Consider the following 20,683-nt stretch of genomic DNA (forward strand, 5'->3'; position numbering starts at 1 on the left):
GACTGTATTAGGACGGCTGACAGCAGGTGGAGGGAGGTGATCCTTATCCTCTTTGCTCAGTACTGTTGAGGCCATATCTGGCTATGGGCTATCCAGTACATGAGAACATTGGCATAGTTTGGCCAGAGAGTCTGTGGAGCCTCTATCCTTGGAGATACTTTATACTTGGAGAACTGTATAGACATAGTTCTGGGCAGCTTGGTTTAGGTGGCCCTGTTTGAGCAGAGGTTTGGACCAGGTGACCTCCAGAGCTCCCTCCCAGCCTCAAAAATTCTATGTCTGTAATGTTAAGAATGGTTGTCAAAAGAATTCTGTCCTTTCTACTGAGCATCATTTGGGCACTACTATAATTATTAATATAAAAGAATATGTGACATCAAGGTAGAGCTAGGCATCATTGAATGTTTGTTCATTTGAGCGGGTTTATTAGTGGTACTTATACTAAGAAGTCCTTGCATGTTTAGGAACTATCCATGTGTAATATTTAGCTATACCAAAGAGAAGATGTCAGAATCTGGGCCTGATAAATGAGAGGCACTGAAAATATCAATATGTACAAAGAATACTTAAAAGAAAAAAAAAAAAGTTTATCCACCCCCTCAGTGAAAATGATTATTTGTTATATTTACAATTTTCAAATATTTCAAACTAAAGTTTACACTCTATAAAATTACTGCTTTGCTAAATAGAGCATCTAACGATACGATTTCTTTTTTTAAAAATTCTTTCTATAGTATTCCACGTTTCCTGAATAGTAACTCCTGGTAAATTGTAATATTTTAATGATGAAAAAATAATTAAAAAATTAATAAACTTTTTGTGCCAGTGGTAATTTTATAACCATTAAAAATATTGCAGAATAAAACTGAGATCTGTCAACTCTAAAGAAGATAAAACTACTATGAAATTGCTACCAATTCATTTGTTTCACTCAGGAAAAAATAATCGTTATATCTAATTGGAAAAAAGGAACATTAGTAATTACTGACAACATTAAGTTATGTACATACACCCAACTTTATTATTAACTATCCACCTCTCAGCTGTATTTATCCATATATTGTATCTCGTCATAATCTCTAACTTATTGGTCTCTAGACACTACCACAATATGAATAATAGATAATCATAAAGAGAAGGAAAGCTTATGATGCATTGTAAGTACATACTGCAGGAATGCCTGGAGGACCTAATCAGGATGAAGGTCTCCTTGAGTAAGAGAGAGCTTCTGCTCAGTTAAACCAACACTCTAAAGAGAGAAAAGAGGGGGAGATAAAGAACAGGGAAATGGAATATTGAATTCAAGCTCACACAGCTGGCTAGAGGCAAAACTGGAAATATGACTCTTGAGTTTTCTCTGCTCAGCACTTCTGTCTCTCAGAACATGCTGAGGACATCCTGAGAAAGGTTTATTTCTATTCATTCTCTAAAACAGGTACTAAACAGCAGAGGAGTACAATCTTGGGCTAAGTACATATGTTTCCTCCTGGGTAAATTTGTGATATGACCCCTTAAAACTGGACATAAACCCAAAGAACAGATAGAAGCAATCATTTGTTATCTTATCTGTAATAAGAAACAAACACATTTGAAACTCTCAGCACACTGAAAAAGTCTATACTGTTGAGACTGCTTTTACTACTTTTGAGCTTCGAGTCTCATCACAGAATTAATCTTTTTTTTTTCTTTTTTTTTTCCTTCTAGTGATTTTTTCTTTTTTTTTTCTTTTTTTTTTTTTTTCTTTTTTTCCCTTCCAGTGGTAGGCATATTTTAACTATTTTCCATCAGCTAAAAAAAAATATTAGGTAAACCAGAATGAGCATATCCAGTGCCAAGACTATGCTGATGCCAGGAGTTGTCAGAGGAGGGATTATTTCTCAAAGGTCGCAAGAAGGTAGCCACAAACATACTTTGTGTCATGGAGAAGTTGCCGTGTTGGGACAGGTAGATCTGTCTAGCCAGGGGTTTGTTTCTTCACCGTAACCCAGCAGCAGGTCATGAGGAAAGAAAAAAACCCAGGCCACATATGAAATGTACCTTCACTCTGGCCAAGTGGCAAAGCAGAATATTGAACAGCTTTTCAGTGGTGTCTGGCATCACTGATCTCACCGACATCAAAATATTGTTTTTCCTTTGTGTCATACATTTTAGGTCACTTTCACTCCTCAGCAATTTCTATCCTGTTTGGGGAATTCATGAGCTATCTTGAACATCCTGGTCATTCTGACTTCAGGTTTTAGTGCACTTTGAACATAACTTGTTCTGCTTACCCATGGTTTTATTTGTCTTTGGTCACTTAACGGAACAAGTTTCTGTTCCTTCAGGTATCACTGAGAGGGTGGTATTCCCTGGAAATAATAAAAAACGTTCTATGATGAGATTAAGTGATAATTCAAAGACTTCCAGCATTACCAGCTGGCTGAGTACTGTTCTCCAATTGAGCTTTAAGATAAGGTCTATTGTGGTTTGGCTATTTTTGTTTTACAGGGACATAAGAATCTAACAACTACCTACATATTTTTTATTTTTCCTAAAGTTCTTGCACTAGCTACTCTATTCTCTATGTTTTCTGTGATGTGTAATTGTGGCAGCAGTGAACACAATGCTTAACTGTGCAAATTTAACCATGACTTAAGTAGTTAGCATTGACAGAATTGGTGCTGTACCTCCTTGTGCTTGATGGGGCTTTCTCTAAGAGCTGTCCTAATAGAAACAGATAGGCAGAGAGCTGTGAAATGGAGGGGCCTTTGTAAATAACATCATTGTCTTTGAAATTCCAGAAGTCTTTCCGTTTTATTGGCAAGACTTCAGTGACCCCTGGGGCTACTAAATGTTTATGATCGTTTTGACCATTTTCACTTTTCTTTGTCCACCTTAAGCATCGGCATAGGAGCGGAATAATAAATTCAACTGGTTTTCTATTTCTGTAGATTCTTGTGAAATATATTAACATCTGGGCAAAAAGACAGGGGACACTAAACCATTCCCAGAGCACATGACCAGAGGACTGATATAATTTGGTTGGTGTTCTACTTGAAAAGCCGAACCAAGCCATACTCAGTTTACACAAGGGATCCACAAAACCATCTTGTATGGTCAGTTAGGAACACATAAAAAACCTGAAACAAGGAAGCTGGCTTTGCTTTGGTTTAGAAATAAATGGCTGCCAACTGGTTTCCATGTTTTATTTCCTAAAAGCCGAAGTCCTTTCAATCCTAAGAAATGTTCTGAGGTTTGATTTTTTTGCTATAAAGGGTACACTTTATGTCCCAGCCTACTCCTTGCTCCATAGAATCATACCCATGGGCAATTGACTTTTGAAGATTTTTAGAAGTTGGAGGGGTTTTTTCTCCTTATTCTATTTTTATTTTATATTTCATCTGCAAACTGATAAGACAGTAAGCTTTAAGGGGAGTCTAAAGATAAGAATATGTTTCTCTTTTGTCTAGTCCAGCATGGGGATGTAGTGAAAATTGCTTGCTATTTCTGATCAGAGAATACAGATAAGTCCTTTCACTTCAATATGCTGCCAAATGTGCTTCCCCTTCCCACTTCTGCTTCCCTCCAAACACAGGGCTAGGAATTTATTCTAATAATTCTGTAGCTTTAAAAATCCAGAGGCATTGTTTTTCCCTTTTTTGTGACAGTCTCTAGGAACGTCACACTCTTTCCCTATCACTCTTTTTTATTGTGGTTTCACGTTACACTGCCAATGCAATGGAGATTCCTTTTGCTACAGTGACTCATATCTGTAGTAATACAGTAGAAATAAACAATTGGAATATAATGGTGCTTTGTTCTTACAACTTTTTTTCTGTTATCCACTGACGTTTTTGAAATATTACAGGGAATCCTGATCACACAAAGCTGCTGCTGCTATGAGATGATGCAGAATTTTTTGTTGAAAGGACATTTCAGTTGCTGTATTATGTGATGCATGTGCTCATAGATTTGTATGTCATACATACATATATTTCAAACATGCTAACTTTGATCCTAAAAGAGCTTTGCAAATAGAATTATTTACATGTTTTTCTTTCTGTGTTTATAATTTATAGAAGGGATATATACACTTCTGATGAATTTTCTGGATGTTGTGATGCTTAGTCCAATACTTTTTAAAGTCCAAGAAATTTTTAAAGACTAGTATGGGGTTATTTGAGGGAAAAGGCTGCTTTTTGTTCTGGTTTGTTTGTTTGTTTTGTTTGTTTGTTTGTTTTTTAAGTGGTGCATTTTTGTTTACTTAGGAATTTATTCAGAGAAGTCCTATGTACAGTGTGGATCAGACATATCGTGTCAAAATAAATGGTGACAATAAATGATACCTTCTGAGGGATGAAACTGTCTTTTGTTTTTGCTGGTTGTCTTTGGCAGAAAGCTGGTAAGAACTTGAGAACCTCAAACTCCAGACATTATATATAGATATAAATAAATATTCATACACATAAATACACAAATAGATGTGTCAGTATTTGTTTAAAATATAAAGTAAACATTGATTAAAAAATTAAGTGCTACCTGAAGTGCTAATTTTAATGCTGTCACTTTGAGTTAATGCCACTTCAAGATAAAACAGGAATAATGATTTTGTTTCAGGCTTGCTACAGATGTTGCAGTTCAGAATTTTGAGACAGATACGTATTTGTTTTGTAAGTAAATGGGGAGGGGAAGGATGAAATTCTTTTAGTATTAGGCTGTAACTGGGCAAAATTTCAAAGGCTAGTACTTCATGAAAATGAAATGATTTCAGCTCACATTTAATATTTAATTGTAGTCAACAATGGGAACAATTTCCAAGTGGCAGTGGATGTGATCGTTTTCTGGAACAAATGGATAAGAGCAATTTACACTGTACCGTCTTTGGCAATATCACAGAGAGTTAATGTGAGTAGAGTGGCAGGAAAGGAAGCATGACATAGTGTAGCAAACTGGACAGCCTCCAAGATGCTCATTAACCATGTGACTAATCTTAAAATGAATACATAATGCAAACGAGATGCGAAAGCAGCTTCCTGTTTTGGTGAGATACCACTGAATAAGATTGTGTCAAATGAGCAGTTGAGGGCATTAAGACTGTGTCAATGTCAAACTTTAATTGAAATGGGTGTGGGATGGGAGGCACTCTAGCATTAAGCACATGAATTTCCATGAGGTTTCCTAACGAAGTAATGCATTCACCAATGCATCAAATAAAACACATTTAAACTCATCTTTAATAAGACAGTGGAAATGCGTGGGTGAATTTGAGAAAAAAAATAAAAGATAAAATGTGACTGAAAATATTCTGAGGTTATAAAATACGTACAAAAAAATGTCTGCGTTATAAAGAATATTCTGTTTTCAAGGTACAATAATGAAAAAGGATAAAGCAAGGGAAATGCAAACTCATTAGTAATGACAGAATGAAAAAAGACAAAGATGAGACATATCTCCTAGAGCAGGAGAGGGGCATCTTGCCACAAAAATACTATTCAAATGCATTTTTAGGGTACAACATTTTCTAGATCATTTCTGGTCACCTAGAACATATATATGTATATATTCCATCCATAATTTCATTCTCATATTGTCATTCCCATTTTCCCAGAGCAGATAAAGTATTTATGATGGACTGAACAAACCACAACTGGATTTGAGCTCCAAAATTATTATTATTATTTAAAATCGTACAATCAGTAGCTAAATAGTCACAATCAACTTTCATTCATCATTCTCCATATGTTTATTAGCCTTATCTGAGACTGCATAAACAACTCTTATCAAATGATCTGGAAGCAGTACTATTTGTCTCTAAACACTGTCTCCAAGGGTATTCAGACTGATTGTATGGACATAGCTACATTTGTGTTCCATATTCATCGTCATTTAAAATGAGCAATGAAGATTATGTAGGACTACTGGTGTCTGCATTTGAATGATATTCTTAAACCCATGTTTTATTATTAGTTGTTTGCTTGTTTGTTTTTTCTATCTGTTGATATTACCCACTTTATATGTCACATTAAGATGTTAATACTCACTTTTGGTATAAAGCATTCTGACCTAACCTACATGAAGAGCAAACAGTGATTATGCCTGCTATGTTAGGAGTAAGACTCACTTCATTAATTCATATTTCAAGATTTCAGATTCAAGACTTACATAATTAGTTCAGACACCTGAATTAAAATGTCTACACAAAAGCTGTGTATCTAGGTTCCAGTTATGAGGGGTTCAGGGATATTTAGGAGTGGAGATCTAGATCTTTGCTCACTTCCCTTATAACAGGCTTTGAGAGCCATTCGGGATGTCCTACACTATCTTGCTTTGGTCCTAGATCCTGATCTAGAAGGCTGTGGATCTCCCACAGGTCTTGTGTCATCGTCACCTGGTCCCCAGTGTGTGTGACATAGGATCAGGTGGACCAGATCTCTTCTAGTCCAGTAAATGAAAGCCAGACAGGGTTCCTGAGACCACATCAAAAGGCAAGTGTCATGTACAGGCAACTGAATAGTGTCTATACTTCCATGAAGGGTAGGGGGATTTTAGATACTTACCTTGCACGTAGACATATAGTGTGTAGCTGTCTAAATGTAAGTGCCTGAAGCTGAATTGCAGTGCCTTCCCTGATGGCTTGCCAGAGCAGGGACTTTCACAGAGCAGCATGATATCTTTCAGAATGCCTGTATGATGGCCTGCAGTGAAGGGAGTAAAATGCAGAGTAGGACTTGCCATGCAGAATCCTTGTTAAGTGACAAAAGAATAGGGAACATTGGCATGTGTCTGGCAGCATAGACGCTCCCACTGTAAGACTGAAAAAAAACCCCATGAATAGAGGAGGAGGAGGAGTATTAAGAAACCGACAATGCAAAAGGCATCTAAGCTGCTCAGTTAGTTTAGATTTCAATGAGGCAGCAAAATACCTTCTGTTTAAGGTTGTTGTTATATCCCACCATGAAGGGAAATAGAAATTATTAGAAGCCATGGAGAATGGAGCCTGGAAGATCATAGCAGATCTTTATTCTCTGTGATGGAAACAATTTGATTAAAAAAAATAATAAATCCCATTTCTCTTGGAAATATTTTTTTTTTAAAGGTGGTAGCTTCTGTCTAAAGAGTAGATTAATGGATCATCTCTCAACATTTCAGTCTAAGATATATCCTCTAACTTTAGATGCATTCTCAACTCAAGACAAACTTTGATTCTTTACTCCTTCTTCTGCTGAGAACTTCAGTATTTTCCTCATTAATGAAACAGCCTGGCCACATTCTAAATATGCAGTGTCATGCAAATACATGATCTCCAGCTCTGCTGTTAAGCTTCCTTTCTTGGGACTTTGCTTTAACAAGTCAATTATTCAGTTCAAAACAGTTTGCAGAGTTCATGTAAGAAAAAACCAAAGCAACCAATTACATTTCCCTGTCCATACTCAAGATTAATCACCTCTAAAATCCTGGACACACACTTATGTCCGCTACTGCTTTGTCACATTCATATTTTCTTAGAAATGCAACTCATCATGCAATTATTTCAGGACTGTTTATACCAGGTGACAACTTGCTGTCTTTTAGCATTTTCAAAGACTCGGGAAACAGTGTGTAATCCAGTAATTTTCCTTTGCTAATATCTCTGATAATAAACACTAGCAGACAAGCAAACACAGTCTGTATCTTCCTAGGGAGTAGGTGCGTCTGAAAGCTGTTCCTAAAGTTGTCATTTTCTCCCTTATCATTTCACCAAACATCTGCTCAGAGGTTAGAGGTTAATCAGAACACTTTGAAAAACATTTAGACTTGCCATTTAGTCTTGGAAATGCAGTTGTTTGTCTATGTCACTCATGCCCTTAGAAAATTTACCGAAGCGGCTACACTAACACATTTGCTTCAGCCATGGTGGTACCAAGCAGTAGCTAGTTATGAGTCTGTAGTATACTGTGAGGTGTCAGGCAAAGAAATAATGCATAGAAGAAACCTGGTGTAGAGCTATCTAATTTCGTTACCCTAAACCATGGACAAAGAATGATGCACAAACCTTCACCAGCTATGAACAGACTTTGGTGGCTCTGCAACAGACTGTAGTTTTGTGAGATGAGGTGAGACAAATCTAACAATTCATTTCTGTGGAGAAGGACGAGGTCACACTTTTCATCTCTGCCCTTCTCCCAGCCTTGTTGGCTCTCTGGCATTCATCTGACAAATTTTTTTAAGCTGATTCAACACTAGTCCAGAAGAAAACTAAGCCACCCCAACACAGAATAGACGTCTACCAGGGTAGTGACTTTAATCACTGCAGTAAAAACAATTCTGCAAGCTCAAAAAGTGGCAAAAGAGATAGTGTAAAACCACATAGGGGGAAATGGGACCATAAGCAAGAATGAAAGAGGAGAGAAGAGATCCTTTTATTTCTGGGACAGGCAATACGTGAAAACTGAGTCAACCATCTGATGCAGGGTCACTATCAGAGACCAGCTCCTGAGCCAAAATTTCTTCTCGGGTCAAAGTTTTTTATCAAAAAGAATACCGATAACGACCTGTGCCAAAACTGTAGATATCCATCAAGGGCTGTTGAAAACGGAGATTTTGCTTCCACCTCAGAAAGGCCTTTGAGGTGCAAACAACTCGAAGCTGACAAAATATGTCAAGCAAAACTCATTGTGTAGGATTCCTTGGGCTACTGGTCACTCTCCAAAAGAGGAAAAAGGATTAAAGGGACTGTTGAACTTTTCTGGCTCTACTTTTTGTATTCTCATTTGGAGCATTTATTTAATCTGAATGACTTTAATTGATAATCTGGTCAGTGATCTGACTTCCTCTTCTCCCATGTTTCAGAAAGCAAACAAACAGGTGAATGACTCTCTATTTCTCAAACATCTCTTCCCAACATCTGCTTACCATGGCTAGAACATGAGACAAAAGTGTTTCTCCTGCATGTTGCCATGAGACTTATGTTGCTTGTTCACATTAACTCTTAACGGTTAATACTTATTATTTCCTATCATCCATTAACTCTTTTTGTGTTAAAGGTAAGGTACAATCCTGACTTGGCCATCTTCTCCACTGAATAGAGTGTCAAGATTAGAGTATAGTGTAGAGCCCTTCTATTCCTTCTAGAGACCTCTGACTTTAATTGTATATCTGTTAAACAGAGAGAGAAGGAAAACAACCAAAAACTGTATAGAAGTGTGACCTGGTGGCTTTTATACTTATGCACTGATTAGCCAGGTCAAAATTTAGGAAGGAAAGAAAAAGCCTTTTCTCATAACTGTAACAATATAAAAGCATGTATGTGGTAAATCTTTTAAGAGTATTAATACTAGTAATAATGATAATAATGAAATAATTTTATGGAAATTATTTCATAATTATATATACCATATTAAAAATATAGAATCCACTAAGATTATAAACCATTGTAAAAATATTTTTTCCTCTTCTACACAAAATAGGCCATTTTATATTTTTTTTTTATTCTAAGCTTCATACATGTAGAAGACCTTTATCTCAGCAACAGGTGTTTTTCATTTGACTCAGTGCAACAACCCTCAATTCCCCATGCTTTGATTCACCAAGTCTCTAATTGATCCACCTAATAAATTGGAGTGGCAAAAGGAGTTGAAGGGTGCTTCTTATCACAGAAGAGCTTGTCCTCAGAGCAGAGCTTTTCAGGCCTACAGTGATACTCCAAACATTGACCTGTCATAGAAAATTGGGACGGCATCTCATTCTTAGGTTCTTAGCTATTGTACATTTTTTAGTAGAGTTTCATATTCTCATTGGATTGAACCACTAATATAATCTGAGGAATTCAGTTCCTAGCCTATAGATCCTGACTGGGTTTAACCGTGAGCAAATTGTCCATCTGGCTGGTGACGTTAAGGCAGGAGAGTTTCTAAGTTTATCTGGAATATTAAACCACAGTAAAGTCACATGCAGGTTGTGGGTTTTAATTCATAATGTAAATGTGCTGAAGTTCTATAGCATGATTCATCTCACCCTAACATGTGCATCTCAGGTTAGTCAGATAAATAATGCTTTCAAATGTGAAATACTTTAAAGGAAAGCTTAGCTTCTTAGGGCTAAAGCAGGGTGGAATGTTATGTGGCAACTGAGGGGATTCAAAGGTCCTAGGAATTAGATGACTGAAGTTACAGTGAACACCTAAGTCACTCTGTGGCTTTAGCCCAGTAGTTCTGTCATAGATATCACAACCCACATACTGTGATGATGATAATTATTAGGATCATGAACTTAGAAGCAGCTTGCAACCCATAAATAGGGTCATCGGTGGAAAACGTGCTTACTTATTCCTTGTATATCATGATTTGTAAAAATACTCCTTAAGTGATTTTTGAAATTGGAAGAGGCACAGATGCTATCATTTCCTAGAAGTGAATGCTTTATCATGCTCTATTCAAAATTCTTCATCACAGGACAAATGTTTCCATTAACCTTTCTTTCATGGAAGCCAGCAGCCATCTACACCTTACTAAATCCAAGGCAACGTCGCTGCTAATAGCCATGCAGATGTAGTCAACTTGTTAATTACTCCCCCTGACATGGTAAGAAGTGAAGTCACATCCTCCCACTCAGTAGCACAACCATGGACTTGAAAGAGTAGTGAAATTGCTACCTGCTATTCTTGTTCCCCAAGATAAGGGTACTTGGACTCCTGTTAATTATCATGTTTTGATTAAACAGGAGTACTTTGTTCGCTTTGTTCATGTACAACTTTGAAGTAAATTACATTTTTTTCTGGAAGCAGAGAAAGTAATGATATGCCTTTATTAAATATTAGTAGCATTATCTATATTAAAGTGGCTTCTAACAGAAAAGCAAATGCTGCAGGAAAGGTTTGCCTGAGTTATCTTTAGCCTTGATTTGCGAAAATGCTAACGTTTGTAAGAAATCCTATTTTCTATTTGAGAACTCGTTCTGAGAAAAATATTTTTTACTCAAATAGTCTTATTCACATGGGTGGAACACTTTATAAGCAACATTTAGCTATTTAGAAAGACTACAGTACCGCCTAAAGAATAGCTCAGTGAATTTTTTGGGCAGCAAGTCATAGCCTGTGTAGCTGTTCATACAAATTTAGTCACATCTGTGCATGCTTGCAGATTAAAATCATAAATGGTGGCTTTGTTGATAACAGCATTTGCTCCATGGCTGATAGTTACTGTACTAGGCCAAACTATTCAGATTATAAGACTTTGTCAGTCTTTTACCCAATTCTCTGCTGTTTCCCAGCCTCTCTACAGAATCCCATCATTTATAGGAGGTGACCTATACTACATCCCACGGAATCCTACATTTCACTATATGTTGTTATATAAGAATGCAATCAGCTTCTCAATCCGTAAGTCTATAAGAAGGAAGGAATTCATTTTTTTTATATGAATTGTAGTTAAAACTTGATTAGAACTCCTATGGATTCTGTTTTCATGGGCTCTTGTGAACATGCATTTTTCTTTTATTAATAATGACATTTTTAAGGGGGAAAATGCATATTTGCAACTAGGAAAAAGTTGCAAATAGCAAAAAAATTAATATATACTGTAGTAGTATATATAAAAAAAAAAGCCTACATTTCTATAACAGAAGAGATTTGTAGTGGATTTTTTGTGTTTAATTTTCAATTTGCTCCTGGACTTGTTTATTTTCAGGACTAGGTAAGTAGTTTGAGACATTGCAGGTATTCCATATAGGGATTAATTTACAATGCTTTCTTCTTGCACTTTCAGATACTCTCAGCCTTATAAGCCTCTTTGTGTTTTTATACACAGGTACATGCACAAACACATAAACCCCCACACAGATAGATATATATCTGTATATGGCTAATCTCCCTACAATGAAGTACCTCATGGGAATGGATAAATATCAGTACTCAGTTTAGAAAGATCTCTTGGCTTATTGCATCACAATACTGAATTGGGAACCAAGTAAAAGAACTGAGGCATCCAAGTCAACAGTGAGAAAGTGTTCACTGTAGGGGGGCAAGTAGCAGTGGAGAGGTGGTTCCTGTAATCAGTAATGTTGTGAATAGTGGGTGGCTTTGGTTGATATCTGTGGAGCATTTGCTACTATGAATACAGGCTGAGGGCATTACGTTCACATATACTGTTACAATTTATTTGCACCATATAAAAGCTTCAAGCCCTGACACACACCTGACACTTTATATGTATGTATGCAATGAGTTTGCATTGCTGGCCACTTAGGTCTTACACGCTTGACCTTCTTTGCCTGAAATTGGTATCTTACCTTGATTTTCTGTTGTATGTTGTGCTTTGCCTCTTTCTTGACAAGTACATGTAGATGAAAACCTCTTCCCTGAAATACTTTGCGCAACAAAATTACTCTAATTCTGGTTCTTGAAAGCCACCCAGGCCATTGCCTCCTTTTCCAACTGTCTTGTTAGTAAACATCATGATAATAAGGGCCCAAAGGGAGAAGACAAACCAGATTTAACAGACCCAAAAGTTCAATTCATTCAGATTTCTGTTCACACACAACCTTGTAAAGCACAGGTGATGCTTCGTTTTTGTGTGCTTACCACTGAACTGAGATTAAGTTGCTCTTGCTTCCACTGCTTTTCAGCGAGAATGAAAGGGTACCACAATAACGGAACTGCAAGCTGACATTGAAAAAGAGGTGCTTCTACATATCTGTAGGTACAACTAGAGGGGGAAAAAGAAAAGAAAAGAAAAAAAAATAATAAAGAAGACAACGGAAATGCAATGGATAAGCCATTTCCAAGTTTGGAAGGCACTGGGTGCATTTCAGGTCACCAAGAAAGCTGCCACGTAAGTACCCAAAGCTGAAAATCAATCAGGCTCCTTCAGCAGCTTTGTGTTATCAGTCTTGCCCTGCAGAGCACAGATCTGAAACATTAGGCAGCCCAACAAGAAGGGGAAACTTAATTTGAGAGCAGCTGTTTTAAGACAGATACATAATGGTGTTAGAAGAGGAGGACTGCGGTGAGGTGAGAACCAAACAGAATTCTCATTAGGCTGAGGAAGCTTTTAACTTTATTATTGTAACCAGATGCAGACAGAGTGCAGGCGATGACAGTCACAGCCTAAGTCAGAGGAGGGAGACAAGCATATTGCAATGAAGGTGGCTCAGTTAAAAAGAACTAATAACAAATAGTCAGCCTTCAAGGGACTTACTGGACTTAAACTCAAATATTTATTCTGTTGCAGCGATTCTGGATGCTCAACTGGTAATATCGGCCCTGTCACCTCCAGGTATTTAGATACCGGTTTTCCTTGATGGTAGCAGGATTAAGTGCAGAAGTTTATTTGAGGATCCAGGCATAGTCTAGCTATGCTTCTGCTTTCTACTGAAGATATTACCAGTGTTTGTTTCAGGAGGACAAAATCAACTAAAAGTTATTTTAGTTGTTCTGCTCTTTTATTTTCAGACTTAGAAAAGAGAAGTACTTTGTTGCATTTCTGTTTGCATTGTTAGTTCTTGAAATTGTGAATTATCTCATGAACAATGAAAGATTTATGTGTCATTGAAGATACAGGAACCTCCAAGACGGAATGCACCAGTTAAGAGCATGTCATAATACTGAAGAAAAGCTAAATAAAAGAAACGAAGAATTGCATCTTCACCTGAAATTAATAAGAAGAATTGGAATGTACAACAGTAATATACATTTGAATTTATCAGGGCTGTTTGGAAACAATGTTACAGAATCTTTTCAGAAGACATATGTAGCTGAGACCTTGGTTTAATATTTTGTCTGAAAATATGTTTATGGTAATTTGAATGCTAAAGCAAAAACTGAAAGATAGGAAGGGCTGTGTTTCTCATCATGCAGCTGAAAGTATAATGAATAAATATATGCATTCCTTTTATGATACACACTTAACATGACTAATGCTTTGTTTTTTTCTTAGATTATTTTAATTTTCTCAAGGCCTTAGCTACAGTCTTTCTATAGGAGTAAAGCTAGCAGACAGGTACCATCTGTAATAAATGCTGCATTACTTAGCTACTTCTCTTTCATAGAAACAGCAGAGATGTTCAAAGCATGTGGTTACTGAAGGAAGGGTTTCTGTCCGTGCATTTGGCAAGGCAGCAGTCATTTGTGCTCTGTCCTGAAAAGCATTATCAGGATTCTTCTACCTGGAATGATGATGTCTGTTACCATCACTTGTATATGTGGGAGCAGGCAACTTCTGCTGTTAACGTAAAACTGAGCAAAGCCTGAAAGACCTGACAAAGACCTTACCAAGCTAAACAAATGACAGCATAATGGCAAACACAGCTCAACGCTGAGAAATAAAAAGCAGCAGCACTGGAAAGAATAATCTGAAGTCTCTTTAATTGCTGGTATAATGTAGAATTACGTAAAACTAGACAGAACTGGAAATGGGATATTTAAGTATCCTAGCTACTAGTCTAGTACTAATTTCCCTACTTGCCTTATTTTCAGAGTACAGCTACCTATGGATTTACAGAATACCAGGCAATCAAAGCTGTCAGTTCTACTATTATAAGCCATTCGTTGCTTATCATGTGTGCATAGCTCATAGGAAGGCAACCTCTGTGACTTGGTGTCCTTGTCTGCAAAACGCTGATAGCAATGCTCACCCAAATTATAACGCACTCATACTCCAGGAAAATAATAATATGCTAAGGGAAATTGTTAGACCAATGTATTTTGATGGGCAATTCCTATGGCATGCATATTTTTATCTCACATAGACAGAGTTTACGTGTAGTAGTTGGTACAGTGGTTTAAGTTGCTGTTCATCCACTCTCTTTTTATTTAAAAATTCTCTGTTATAAATAGAAACAGCACACATCGAGACAAAGGCTCATGATAACCCTACATTCAGGAGCATCTCTGGATTAAAATGCGTATGTAGCAAATAATCTAAGCACATCAAGAGCTGGGTCTCCTGCTTTCTCTGGCACACAGAGAGAATAACAAGGCAGAACTCCAGGTGTGGCTGACAGAGCTTGGACTTCCTTTCACTAGTTTGGCACCTCCTTAGCCAAATCAAATATCTTTTGGCTCATCTACATATGTGAGAATCTGATTGGGTTTATCTGCAATTGATAGTGTCTAAGACAGAGAAGAGAGTATTTATTTAGAAGGAATATAGAGCAGAATTAAGAAATGGAAGAAAGAGGCAGCTGACCTATATTTCAGGTACTGGAACATGTCTGTAATGCAGATGAAAAGCCCATTCCAACTCCCCTTTAAATCGTACACCATCCAAATCTATTTGTCATGAAGCAGTTACCTGCTCATAGCTGAAAAAGTGCTTTGATATATATTTTATGAATCTAGCTTCTCCAGCACTAAGATAACTGATTGCAACACAATCTTGCATTAATTATTGTACTTCTGTCTCCAGAATGCTGTCCTATAAAAAAAGGAAAGCTGAAAACCAAGGATTTAGTCATTTTACAAAAAGAGAGCCAGATAAAAAAAGGCTTAAGGAAGAATTTTTTTCTTTTCTTACGAAGTACTATAAAGGACAATCAATTAAGAAAAAAACCAGTTTAAAAATGCCTTTTGAAAAAAACATTCTTTTTTGATATCAATAAGATATTCAGTAAAGGAGGAAAGAATTAATAATAAAAAAGAAAAGGTGTCATTCAGAAAACATTCGGAAGTCTGGGATTTGTTTTTTTTTTCCCATCCTGGAAAAAAGTAAATGGTCAGTAACAATTCAAGGCAAGCAGTATAATTTTTTTAAGCTGAAATTTGTATTTCTTTTAATTTTTATTTTTGATGTTTCTAAGATATAAAATTCCTCAGTCCATATTCTCTATGAAAAAGTAAATGATCATGTAAAAAAAAAAAAATGTTTTACCAGATATTTTAAGTATCCATCTCATATATTTATGCATTCACATATTATACAGATTATAAGGATGCAGGAGTTTTTATTTCAGTTTTCTCTTCGGTACCCTATAAAATGTTCATTCTTGAACTTTATGTTTTAACCATGGTTATATCTTATGGCAATGTCAATAAAATCATTCCACTTCTTTCTTTTGGTTGTTATTATATTGAATCTTTCTGATACATTTTACCTAAACGAAAAGCTAGGGCCTTACAGTTAGCCCCAGAAAAGGAGTAATACTGAACTTAATAAAAGAAATATAGTTATTGTCTGATTTATTGTCTGATGTCTGATTATTATTCTTGTCTTTTTTTTGTATGTTACCTTAATGCTTTACTGAAATGGCAGCTGGAGTTTGGCCTTTTAATAAATTTCAGTCCTTAGAACCGCAGGATGTAAAGTCCAGATACACATGGCTTAGCAGCTCCCAATTAAGTTTAAAGGGAACATTATGTTACTATTACAAATTAATTAGGTGAAAGAAAACGTAATGTACTCAAACACTGTGACTAGTGTAAATATACCCAACAGCATTTGTAATAATGTGAATAATTTTTAAGGAGGGGCAATTAGACAGTGAGTTTGCTAGTGCAAATGATGAAGACTTTTCTGCTGTGTTTTATATACGCTCGGATGCTATTTCAGTGGAACATCTTTCCTTCTGTTCTCAGCCCACATGTAAAACTGTGTTTGTCTCAGATCTCAAGTTTCTGTTTCCTTAATGCGGCCATCATGTGTACTATGTCTGGACTAAAAAGGCTAGCCACATTGTAGTCCTTTCTGAAATTCTGTAGGGAGTATGTGAAGACACCAGGTTTCTGCTTAGCATTATAGCTGCTAATAAAATATTTTTTAAAAAATAAAATAATTAACTGGGCCTGGCATAGAGACATACCCAGCTCTTGGTCTCTAGGAGGCTTTTTTTTTTCCATTTAATGCTTCCACTCCGTTGTCCAACTGAGTACAATAAAGATGTTTGTCCATGTAATCCCTCCCTCACATGTATTTCCATTACTTCCCTAGAGGAAATAGTAGAAGCATAGAATCACAGAATGGTTTTGGTTGGAAGGGACCTTCAAAGACCATCTAGTTCCAACCCCCTGCCATGATGGTCAGAGACACCTTCCACTCTATCAGGTTGCTCTAAGCCCTACTCAACCTGGCCATGCGCACTGCCAGGGATGGGGCACGCACAGCTGCTCTGGACAGCCTGTGCTAGTGTCTCACCACCCTCACAGGGAAGAATTTCTTCCTTATATCTATTCTAAATCTACCCACCTTTAGTTTAAAAACATCACCCTTTGCTCTATTGCTACAGCCCCTACTAAAGGTCCCAGTTTAAAAATGTTGTCTGTAGACCAGAACTAAATGGCACAGCTCTTCCACTTCTCGCTTGTCTTCTGGGTCCATATGACATGAGGTGGGAGACCTGGTTTTCCATTTATGTGTCTTCCTTCTACCTCCCTTGCTGGAAAAATTCATTATCCTAGTAGCCCAGGAGATGAGTCAATACACATGGTAAATGGAAAAATAGTGCCTCTCAAAAGACTTAGTTGTGTTTGAGCATTAAAAGCTAATAGGTCATAAATGGGTGTTATGGTCTGGTCTCTGGTATGAGCATGTTGGCTCAAGATATCAATTCCCTTGATAAATGTGGGCTTTAGGACTTCCTTTTAAATGAGCACCATGAGGAAAGTGGTCCTTAAATCTCCCATATATTTTCCATTCAAATACAGGTTGAGGATATCCCTGCTTTTCACACCCCAATTGAAGATATTGTTAAGCTTTTCTAATATGTATACTATCCTGCTTTTTGCACATATGCAGAGAAGGAATATTGCAAAGGCAAGTCATATCTCCTTGTTTCATCCCTACATTTCTTGGGAAAAAGGCAAATACTACAAGTGAAAAGCATCTTCTGAAATCAGTTGCCTAGAAAACCATTCATATTCATGTGTTTGGCAAATGCTAAACAGTATATTTTTCACTACTGCTAACAGAAGATGTTAGCATATATTAATAATGAAAATGGAACAGTGATTCTGGCACATCTTTGTGGAAGTGTTTTAAGGTCAGTAGTTTGAGAGAACAAAACAAAATAACATGGGTTTGTACATTCTGTGTTATCTTTGCAAATTAAAAGGGTTACAAACAGCCTTGCTCTGCTCCAGCTTTAAGTTGAAACTTTACTGATTACAGTGTTGTGGTATCAGGGTAAACCTGGAGCTGCTCAGGAGGGTATTAGATGTAGATATCTTACAATTACTTACTGAAAGCTATGACTTACACCCAGAGGTCAGTGGGTCTTTTAGATATAACTAACCCAATTCATTTCCTTAACAAATAAGAATGATTTATTTAGGTTCTAGCTTCATTTTTATCCCAAGTACCATTTAGATATACAAATGTCTTTCTGCATTGCACTGTTTTAAAGCTACTGCATTAAAACTTAGACCAAGTAGACAGACAGGACCACAGCATATCAGCTTTAAAGTACCCAGCTGCAAAGCCAAGAATACAAGCTAAATTTATGCAAATCATATGTTAATTATGTATGCATGAATGTAATGCAAATGGGCACCCACCTGCATGGATATATATTAATAATACCTTATAGTATTAATAGAATTAATATGAAGGAAATACCATAATTTAATTTACATATTTTTATATTTATCTTTTCATTTTTAGTTAGGGAAAAAGATAAAAAAATAAAAAGAAAAAATCTACTGCATGTATTGTAATGTCATAATAGATTACTTATATCGTAACTAGCCTAATTCACTCCATAAAGTCCCTCTTTGGCATTGAGTTTCTTGTTCAGCAATCTCTAGGAAGAGGTCTATTGGCTGAAATTCACATTGTTTGGAGAGCTCTGGCTTTCTCAGCAAGGCAATTTATCATACAATTAATTAAGTCTCTGGGTCATCCTATTATCAATGAGATTAGGTATTTGTTTGAAGCAAGGTATGTGCCTTAGTAATTTGCTGAGCTAAGGCATGTGCAGGACAACTGGAGGATCAGGCCCAGCCAGCACGGGTTTATGAAAGGCAGGTCCTGCTTGATGAACCTGACCTCCTTCTACAGCAAGGTGACCCATCTAGTGGACGAGGGAAAGACTGGATCTTGTCAACCTAGACTTTATTCTCTTAGGCCTTTGACACCATCTACCACAGCATCTCCTGGAGAAACTGGCTGCATATGGCTTCAACAGATGTACTCTTTGCTGGGTAAAACCCTGGCTGGATGGTCGAGCCCAAAGATTGATGGGGAAAGGAGTCACATCCAGCTGGTGGCTGGTCACAGGTGGTGATCCCCAGGGCTCGGTGTGGGGGCCAGTGCTGTTTAATGTCTTTGTTGATGATCAGAATGAGGGGATCAAGCGCACCCTCGGTCAGTTTGTAGACAACATCAAGCAGGGTCTGCTGGAGGGCAGGAGGCTCTGCAGGGGGGTCTGGGCAGGCTGGAGCGATGGGCCCAGGCCAGTTGTGTGAGGTTCAACCAGGCTCAGTGCCGGGCCCTGCCCGTGGGTCCCACCAGCCCCCCGCAGCGCTGCGGGCTGGGGCAGGGGGCTGGGAACGGCCTGGGGGGAAAGGGCCTGGGGGGGCTGGTCGGCAGCCGGCTGGGCATGAGCCCCCCGTGTGCCCAGGTGGCCCAGGAGGCCAGCAGCATCCTGGCTGGTGCCAGCAGTGCTGTGGCCAGCGGGAGCAGGGCAGTGCCCGTCCCCCTGCCCTCAGCACTGGGGAGGCCGCCCCTGGAATGGCACGGTGGGCTCTGGGCCCCTCGCTCCCAGACAGAGCCTGAGGGGCTGGAGCGTGTCCAGAGCCGGGCAGGGGGCTGGGGAAGGGGCTGGGGCACAAGTGCTGTGGGGAGCGGCTGGGGGAGCTGGGGGGTCAGCCTGGAGAGGGGGGGCTGAGGGGAGACCTCGCTGTCTACAAATACCTGAATTGAGGTTGTAGGCAGGAAGGTTAGGTCTCTTCTCCCAGATAACAACCGACAGGATAATTAAAAACAGTCCCAGGTTGTGCCAGGGGAAGTTTAGATTGTTTTTTAGGAAAAAAGTCTTCACATAAAGGGCTGTCAGGCACTGGAACATGCTGCCCATGGATGTGGTGGAGTCACCATCCTCGGAGGTATTTAGAAGGAGTGTGGATGTGTTGCTTAGGGACATGGTTTAGTGGTGGGCTTGGCAGCGCTGGGTTAACAATTGGACTTGATGATCTTAAAGGCCTTTTCCAACCTAAAATTATCTATGATTCTATAAGAAGCAAGACAATTATTGAAACTACTGGACGTGACATTATAGACAGCTTGTCACTTGTGCAGGAGTGGGCTGAGTTTAGGCCATCCTGAATCCTTCATATCTGAATGCTTTAGTTGTTCCTTTGTGGAGGTAGGAAGCAGGTTTTTACATACTTTCATAAAGTGTCATGTGATGCAATCTATATATGTGTGTGTGTGTGTGTGACAAATTGGAATGTCCTGAGAATACTATAATCCCAATATTATCTCAATAGTTATTGCGAGCCTAGTCCTGAGGGTCTCTGGCAGCCAGGCTTGCAGGATTGAATCTTTGCACAGGGCCACCCATATGTTCATAATGATTAATGAAACTTCTCAGATGCATTAAATGCACTTGTCTTGTCTTCACACCTCAGTGCACAGTCAAAGAATAATATCAGCCACCAAACCCACTCAGGGTGCTATGCATTATTATTTAATTAAACAACACGGATAATTTCCAAGACTACTTCAAGTATAAACATGGCCTGGTATCTAAGCTCTGTTTAATCTTAGGAAGAAAGTATAAATGTTGAGAGAGGAATTAA

The 20,683-nt window shown here is 38.0% G+C and overlaps 1 protein-coding gene across 1 annotated transcript in view; it reads left to right on the forward strand.

The window, feature by feature from the left end:
* RIT2 (Ras like without CAAX 2) overlaps positions 1 to 20,683 on the forward strand; it is a 246,437-nt gene that overhangs the window by 81,374 nt on the left and 144,380 nt on the right. The window lies entirely within an intron of this gene.

The sequence above is a fragment of the Falco punctatus genome (assembly GCF_963210335.1).
Source record: "Falco punctatus genome assembly, chromosome: Z".
Classification (NCBI taxonomy): Eukaryota; Metazoa; Chordata; class Aves; order Falconiformes; family Falconidae; genus Falco; species Falco punctatus.